Source organism: Callithrix jacchus, chromosome 9 (assembly GCF_049354715.1).
Source record: "Callithrix jacchus isolate 240 chromosome 9, calJac240_pri, whole genome shotgun sequence".
NCBI lineage: Eukaryota > Metazoa > Chordata > Mammalia > Primates > Cebidae > Callithrix > Callithrix jacchus.
In genome coordinates this window covers 130,217,162-130,226,443 of record NC_133510.1, presented here as the reverse complement: position 1 = coordinate 130,226,443, position 9,282 = coordinate 130,217,162, and the positions used below count along the sequence as shown (strand labels likewise).

The following is a 9,282-nucleotide window of genomic DNA, read 5'->3' as shown; positions in this document are numbered from 1 at the left end:
TCAATGTATGTTAAAATTAGTAGGTGAACGTTTGATGAGAAATGGGATAGTTATGTAATTTAGAATTATCTTCCTATAGGATACTTATTAATTACTAATTCATTAATGAGTAAAAAATATTTCCTTAATTATCCACTCCACGGAGAAACTTGGGAGGCAGCAATTCTATGCAGGGGATAAAAAATGATTAACTCCGGTGATGGGAGAGCTGATTAAAGTTGTCATTGCTATAATGGAATGAGCTGTCGTGACTTTTCATGCTATATACTACATTGAGAAGAACACAACCCTATTTTCCATTTCTGAAAATAAGGGAAAAACTAAATTTAATTATAAGAAAACATCAGAAAGATCCAAATGAAGGGATATTCTGCAAAGTATTGGCCCTATGTTTTAAAAGTATCGAGGTCAAGAAATACAGAAAGAACTGAAGTTCTTTATTTACAAAATCTAAAGGGACATGATGACAAAAGGTGATGCATGAACCTGACCGATCCTGGACCAGAAAAGAAAGGAGCATGTTTATAGCAGCACAATTCACAATTGCAAAAACGTTGAACCAACCCAAATGCCCATCAATCAACACATGGATGAAGAAACTGTGGTATATACATATACAATGGAATACTACCTAGCCATGAAAATGCAAATTAATGGCATTTGCAGCATCCTGGATGAGATTGAAAACTATTATTCTAAGTGAAGTCACTCAGGAATGGAACACCAATCATTGGATGTTCTCACTCATATGTGGGAGCTAAGCTATGAGGATGCAGAAGCATAAGAATGACACAATGAACTGTGGGGACTCGGGGGGAAAGGGTGGCAAAGGGAAGGGGGTGAGAGATAAAAGACCACGAATTGGGTGCGGTGTATACTGCTCAGTTGATGGGTGCACCAAAATCTACAAATCACCACTGAAGAACTTCCTCATGTAACCAAACACCACTTGTTCTCTGATAACCTATGAAAATAAAAAATTATTAAAAGGTAAATAAAAAAATACAGTGCCTAATGAAAAGCAAAGAAAAGAAAGCAGGAAGGAAAAGGTATTTTGCTTAATTGGTGGTGTTGGCTGTAAAACACACTGAAGGCATGGAGACGAAGGTGTCACAGAGTCTGCTGATTAGACAGTATTATACCAATGTTAATTTTTCATTTTGATGGTTGTAGTGTGGCTATATAAGAAAGTGTATATCCTTCTTAAATAAAAAATAGGCATTAAGTTATTTAGGGGTAATGAAGCATAATTTCTGCAATTTACTCTCAAATGACCCAAGGAAAAAGCAATACATAGAGTATCCATATTAGAAACAGAAAAGATGATAAGGCAAACGGGGTCAACTGTTAGTGTTTAAACAATTTGGGTGAAGGTTACTCATGCATGTTTTTACTATTGTAACTTTTTTTTTTTTTTTTTGGAGACAGAATTCCGCTCTTGTTACTCAGGTGGAGTGCAATGGTGCAATCTTGGCTCACCGCAACCTCTGCCTCCTGAGTTCAGGCAGTTCTCCTGCCTCAGCCTCCCGAGTAGCTGGGATTACAGGCACGCGCCACCATGCCCAGCTAATTTTTTATATTTTTAGTAGAGATGGGGTTTCACCAAGTTGATCAGGATGGTCTCGATCTCTTGACCTCGTGATCCACCCTCCTTGGCCTCCCAAAGTGCTGGGATTACAAGCTATTGTAACTTTTTGTATGTTTGAAATTGTTTTTTTAAAAGAAAAGAAAAATAGGAACAAGTTCACAGTTGCTTGGAGTATCACTGGGATTCCAACTCATGCCTTTCTTCCTTTGAAGTCGGTATTGCGCCCACTCTCACCCAGGAACTGGGGAAGGGACGGGACAATATTGGTTCTCAGCTTTTGATGCCCTCGTGATATTTATTCAGCCTATATTTATGATGCACATATTTGGTCAATATGTGCCAATAACTGCAAAACTTCCATTCCAGCTGCAGAGGCCAAAAAACAAACAAACAAACAAAACCCCTAACCAAAGCAAAGCAAAACAGAAACACAACACAAAATATGAAGGAAAAGGAAAAACATAATAAGAACAAAGAAATGTAATGGAAGTTATTTGAACTGAGGTTTCACGGAAGGCATCCCAAAAAATGTGATGATCAAATTGACTTTTAGTTGACACAAAAGACAAATGCAGGAAAGTCTGATCAAATCTTCCCTTCCAGCAAGAGGCAGAACCGAGTGCACAGACCACGCAGCAGAGCCAAGCTTGGCTGCACCCAGGGCACACAGCCCCACGGCTGGCACAGAGACAGTGCCAGAGAAATGGATAGAGGGAGGCAGGATAGGAAGGTGCAGCTCACATTGGGCCTTGTGGGTGTTTGGATGTTTTTCTGGTGGAGTTAGGAAGCAATTGGAAGACGTCGAGGAGAGGAGCAACATGATATGAATTGTTTTTGAAAATCGTTCTCAACGCTTTGTAGAAAATACACTCCATTCCCTTGGTTAATTCGTTGTTCATCTCAGGGACTCAATTTCTGCATCACTAAAATGAAAGCGGTGGAGGAGCTGGAGCCTGCTCTCCCTGACAGCACGGAGGATCTCACAGAATATCATGATCATCTTGAACTTGAAGGCCTCTTCTCCTCCCGGTACTGCCCCGACTTACTTGCGGCTGTGCCCACACTTTGCTGTTCTTCCGAGATCCCGATCTCTGGTTGGGCTCCCCTGCAGGCCCAGCTGACGACACGGGTGCAGGTGGTTGTCAGCACAGCCACTGGCTAGTGTTAGGAATGAAGGAAGTAATGATTGCAGGTCAGAGCCTGGCTGGCTTTCCAACCCACAAGCAGCCTCCTTCTGGCGTCGTCCTAGAGCAGAGTTTCTCTGTCATTTACTGCAAGCTTAATTGGGAAATTCCTTGTGATTGCTGCATTAAAAAAAACACTATCTTGGTAACGTTGTTATACAAGATGAAGCATTACAAAAACCCCACACTCCCAGTATAGGCAGATGCACTGCCCAGAGAAACAGGAGAGGGAAACACTAAGTTTCTCATGATGAGATTATTCAGTTCAGAAAGAGGGAGAACCCCCTCAACCAATTAACAACAAATCTTGCTTCCGATGCTGCCCAGCACCCTTGATACCTCTTAAAGAGAAGCTGTTACCATACCACAATGGTACTCCTTTTTTTTTTTTCTGACTCTGTCACCCAGTCTGGAGTGCAGCAGAATGATCATGGCTCACTGCAGCCTCCCTGGGTTAACAATCCTCCCTCCTCAGCCTCCCAAGCAGCTGGGACCACATGTGCATGCCACCATGCCCAGCTAATTTTTCTATTTTTAGTAGAGACAGGGTCTCACCATTTTTCTCAGGCTGGTCTTGAACTCCTGAGCTCAAGCAATCCTCCTGTCTCAGCCTCCAAAAGTTCTGGGATTATAGGCATTAGCCACTGTCCTCAGCCAATAGTACCTGTTCTAAACAAGGCACTTGCTCCATGGTTCGGTTCACTAACCTCTTCTCTCTCTACCTATAATTACTCTCTGGGCAAACTCATTCTGGAGATGACTTAGATGCAATTGTAAATATAAACAAATAAACAACACTGAACTTCCACCTCTGGAAAGATGAAATCCTTAGTTTATTCTTCTCTAGAAGGACAACTAAAATCCCTAGACATATATATTAAAACAATAAAAAAAATAGAAAACATGAGAAGGCTGTGAAAAATGGAGAGAAGTCGACTGGCCAAGAACCACAGGACCCAAGAAACAATACGGCATTGAGTCTCATGAGTTTTCTTTCAGCTTCATCTATCCCATATTTGGAGCCGAAGAACAAGCAGCAGCCCACACCTGCTTCTGCGGTGTGATTTCACTCTCAGGTGCTCATGTTACAATTCCCCACTACCTGCGACTCTTTGTTAAAGGAGCAGCTTAATTTTTAATAGGAAAGAAACAGCAAGTCCGTGCTCCACAAATCTCAGTGACAATTGACTATTACTCTTGAAGATCAGGCTTTTCTTTTATTTAGGTGATAAATGCAGCGTCAAAAGCAATTTAATATCCCTGAACTTGGCATTCACAAATGGGATAAGACGGTGGGAGATGTCGAAGCTTCTATGCTCAGAGAGGTATTTTTTATTTACTGTATGTCGTACTCCGCAAGGGCAGAGTGGAGAACTGTATAACGCTGTGCTATTGTGTGTGCATCATTGTGCATGTGTGTGTAATTGTGTGCAGAGCTCAGTGACTACGTTGGAAGTCTGAGGTTCCGTTCCCCGGGTGCAAACCTCAGTTGTATCACTGTCTTGGTCTGTTTTGTGCCCTTGCTACAAAAGGATACCTGAGACTCTGTACTTTATTTTTAAAGTACATTTATTTGGATTTTTCCAGTTAATACTGTAACAATGCCAACTTCCTACATTTGATCATTGTGCCGTGATTATGTAAGACGTAAGCGTTAGTGGAAGCTGGGTGAAGGGTGTATGGGAATTCTCTGTACTATCTTTACAACTCATTGCTATGTCAAAAGTTATTTCACAATAATAAGTTAAAATTTTTTAAGCTAAAAAAATAAAAGTAGATGTATTTAGCTCATGGTTCTGTAGACTGGGTCATTCAAGGGCATGGCCCTGGCTCCGGTGAGGGCTTTCTTGCTGCCTTGCAGCTTGGTACAGAAGAGGGTCAAAGGTGAAGCACCTGGTTTTATAACAACTCTTTCTCCTGGGAACTAGTCCACACCCATGAGAACTAATCCAGACTCAAAAGAGCTAGGACTCACCACTGGGAGGACAGCAGGAAGACATTCATGAGGGATCTGCCCCGTAACCCAACCCTTCCCCGCACCCTGTGTTGCAACCCTTACCACCGCTGCACCGTTCCCTGAACAGGTGTGTCTGCAGTGCATGTGGTACGTACTCTTGCATGGCATCAGTAAAGCATATGGGCCGGGTGCGGTGGCTCACGCCTATAATCCCAGCACTTTGGGAGGCTGAGGCAGGTGGATCACGAGGTCAAGAGATCGAGACCATCCTGGTCAACGAGGTGAAACCCCATCTCTACTAAAAATACAGAAATTAGCTGGGCATGGTGGTGTGCGCCTGTAATCCCAGCTACTCGGGAGGCTGAGGCAGGAGAATTGCTTGAACCCAGGAGGTGGAGGTAGCGGTGAGCCGAGATCGTACCATTGCACTCCAGTCTGGGTAACAACAGCGAAACTCCATCTCCAAAAAAAAAAAAAGCATATGAAGTGCTATATTATAGATGTACATGTTTACAATGTACACAACTCTATTTTGCCATGTACCGATGCTTGTTTATCCACCAGCTGTTTGAGAGGGGTGGGAGAACAGCCTTGATTTGTGGTGTTTGTCAATATCTTTGGTGTAAATTCTCCCACAAAATTATCATGCTGCTAATCCTTTACAGTTGACTCAGAAATTTAACAAGCTGTTCCTCTGAGCAAACACAGGTGGCTTAACCCACCACTGATGGTTTTACAGGAGAGATCTTGTGCTTCTCTCCTCTTTTCCCACCAGGGACAGTGCTTTTAAGAGGACTCCTGATGGTCTCAGCTTCTTCGCTGATTACTTCTGACGTTGCAGTTGAGGAGAGGTCTGTCTCAATGACTTAGTCCATCCAGCAAACTCAGGATTAAGATTTGTCTGTGTCATTGCCCTTCATGAATTTTACAGTCAATGTTGAGTTTGGGTTATTTTAAGGGTAGTTTTTTTGCGCATAGAAGAAACTATTTGAGACTGTATGTTCATTAAAATTACCTCATTAAAGTAAAGCAAATCAGAATTCAAATTATATTTAACCATTTGATTTTAACTTAAAAGTCTTATTATTCTGTTTACAAAGTGATTGATAAACATACACATTCTATATAAAAATGTTAAGAAGGGTTTAAATAATGTGATTGCATAGTTTTGTTTTTGTTTTTGTTTGTTTTTCTGAAACGGAGTCTCACTCTGTTGCCCAGGCAGGAGTGCAACGGCATGCTCTTGGCTCACTACCACCTCTGCCTCCTGGGTTCAAGAGATTCTCCTGCTTCAGCCTCCTGAGTGGTTGGAATTATAGGCGTAGCGCCACTATGCCTGGCAAATTGTTGTATTTTTAGTGGAAACAGGGTTTCACAATATTGGCCAGGCTGGTCTCGAACTGACATCAGGTGATCCACCCACTTCGGCCTCCCAAAATACTGGGATTACAGGCATGAGCCATGTGCCCAGCCATATATTTAAATGTTTTAATCATTTTTAAAATTTCATATGTGTGACTCGCAGTTCGCAGCTCTTATTAGAAAACTATCCCAAGTAATTTAATTATCCCAAGTAATTTAATAATCCCAGCTAATAGAGCATATTAAACTACTGAATATAGGAATCTCAATTTCTCATAACAAATTCAATGATTTTTAAGTATATATTTTCAGATTAAAAGGCACACATTCTAAAATTTCTTTTTTAATTTTTAGTTTACTTGGCACTGGAAGACCAACCTGTCGTATGATATGTGAAATTACCTTAATTACTGCATTTCACAATCCAACTCTTATCAAATCATTCCTAAACATAACTCAAAAATATTATTAAAAATAAAAATTAAATGATTTCTAAATTAACCTCAATACATTAACACATGCAGAATTAATGAAATCATGGTAGGATTTGAAGACCCATTAAGAAAATTATATCAAGTTCAACAAATCGCAGTTACAATTCTAAGCAAACTTGTTTGATGGGCAGAGATTTTTGGCTGTCACAGAATTTGGAGATACAAGAAACCTGGCTGTTTTTACAAAATATGCCTATTCAAACTTTTTCTAGAGTTTCTTTCTTTCTTTTTTTTTTTAAAAGACAGAGTCTTGCTCTGTCTCCAGGCACCAGGCTGGAGTCCAGTAGTGCAATGTCTGCTCACTGCAACCTCCGCCTTGTGGGTTCAAGCAATTCTCCTGCCTCAGCCTCCCGAGTAGCTGGGACCACAGGCGTGTGCCACCACGCCCAGCTAATTTTTGTATTTTTAGTAGAGGCGGGGTTTCACCATGTTGGCCAGGATGGTCTAGATCGCTTGACCTTGTGATCCGCCCACCTCGGCCTCTCAAAGTGCTGGGATTATAGGCGTGAGCCACTGCGCCCAGCCTAGAGTTTCTATACTAGGGAGATATGAAGTCCATTCTCTTTCTATGAAGTAACCTTCCTACCCATGCTCCTCACATACAAGTCACATATTAGCTAATTTCAGCGACCACTCACGTTGCTTCCAAACTGGTGATATTCAGGTAGTTTTTACTACTCAGTTCTCTCCCATCATGGACTGGGTTTTAGACATTCCCTGCCTGGCTGGGCTTCTTCTTTTGCAGGTATCTGAACAGCATGGGACTGAGGTCTTTACCTGTCCTGCGTTTCTGTTTGTAGCTATATTCTTGGTGTGAGTCACTATGATGACGGCAGTACCCAGGACTTCGATGCCCACCCGTTACCTACCTGAAGCTGCTCTTCCTAAGAACAAAAACGTCCTCCTTGCTGAAAATGAGATGGACGCTGTTTAGTCCCACAGTGACTCTGTCGTTGATCGTTTCTACTTGAAACTAGGATCTATCACAGTACACGCTCCTGGTTTTCCTTCGTTCTTTTCTGAATGTGCCCCTTGAACATGTGCAGGGTTTATTGTACCTGTGTGGGTTTTTGTTACATTATTATTTTCTCTTTAATGTTCTGTCTCCATAGACTGTCAAATATTGCCAATGTTGACTATATTTCAAGTCATGATGACAGAGTATTGGGAAACATTTTCAAGCAATAATGACACACACCTCAGGTAAACCTCATTGTGTATGACACTGCCACTGAGCAAAGCTTGTATGGGTTTTAAAAAAATGTTGAAATGGGTATTTTAGGGCATAAAGAGGAAGGCCACAATAATTTCTACCTGACTTAATTTAGTATATTGGATATTTAAAGGAAGAAATTTTGTTTTGTTTTCTTAAGACAGAGGCTTGCTCTGTCACCCAAGCTGGAGTGCCGTGGCAGAATCTCAGCTCCCTGCAGCCTCTGCCTCCCAGGTTCTAGCAATTCTCCTGACTCAGCTTCCTGAGTAGCTGCAACTACAGGCGTGTGCCACCGCACCTGGCTAACTTTTTGCATTTTTAGTAGAGATGGGGTTTTACCATGTTGGTCGGCATGGTCTTGATCTCCCGTCCTTGTGATCCACCCACCTCGGCCTCCCAGAGTGTTGGGATTACAGGTGTGAGCCACTGCACCCAGCCTAAAAGAAGAAATTGTAAAACTGTTTTAAAATTTTAAACATTCAATACTCCACAAATTTCACTTAACAAAGTGAATGATCTTAAAAAACTAGAACGGCCGAGAACGTCTACGCATTAACAGATGTTAAGCAACTGACTGAGTACCGAAAACATCTGACAACTTATCATTATTAGACTTGTACCATAGGAATCTGGCTCTTGATGGAGGAGGAGGCACAACAGCACAGATAAAGATGCTTCACTTCCTCACTGTTCTAAATCCGTCTACTTTCCCTTGGTGATCCCAAACAATCCTTTATCTTTGTACAATCCTTTATCTTTGTAATGATGAGTGTCGAATAATTACTCTCGGGCTTAACTTATCCCCCTTTGTAAAGGCGTGTCACCAGATACATCCTAGACTCCTCCATTTGAATGTATGTAGGTGCCTCGAACTTTACAAAAACACCAAAGGTCTCATCACTTTCCTCCTGAATTTGCTTCTGTTTATGTGTCTTTGTATTGGACAGAAATGTAACCAACCATTCATCTTCCATCCCAGCGAGAGTTCTGAAGTCAACTCTGAAACCAGTCAAGGCACACCTACCCGTCTCCAGAACATTCCCCCAATTGATCCTACTCACTCCTCTGCCAGCACAACGATCCCATTTTCCTCCTTAACCACCTCTCCCTCCATAGGGGAATAAACGCAGCACCCTGTGGCTTGTCTCAAGTGTTGTCTCATTACCATTTATTCTCTGTAGTGCAGCCACAAAACATCAATCCGTGCATTTCACTCTCTTTGTTGAGTATCCTGCTATTCTGCCAAAACATCCAGAGTCTAAATATGTTAGCCAAGAGTCTCCACACGGAGGGGTAGGAAAACGTAAGGCTTAAGAATGCAACCTTCAGTTGCTAAAGTCCTCCTTCCCGGATTTCTGACTTAGTTGGTCTGGGTGGGGCTGAAAAACATATACACTCTTTCACACGGTAGTAAAACAGTCAGGTCGAGAGAATTAATCAAGTGTCAGGCTGCTTGCATATTGTTATAATATTTAGCTGGATGT

General features: G+C 41.8%; 1 non-coding gene across 1 annotated transcript; it reads right to left on the bottom strand.

Moving 5' to 3' along the window:
- Positions 1-7,687: 7,687 nt before the first annotated feature.
- On the bottom strand, positions 7,688-7,828 carry LOC128928725 (U4 spliceosomal RNA). The gene has a single exon (XR_008474140.1). It is a non-coding gene; the product is annotated as a U4 spliceosomal RNA (small nuclear RNA).
- Between the last annotated feature and the right edge of the window lie 1,454 nt (positions 7,829-9,282).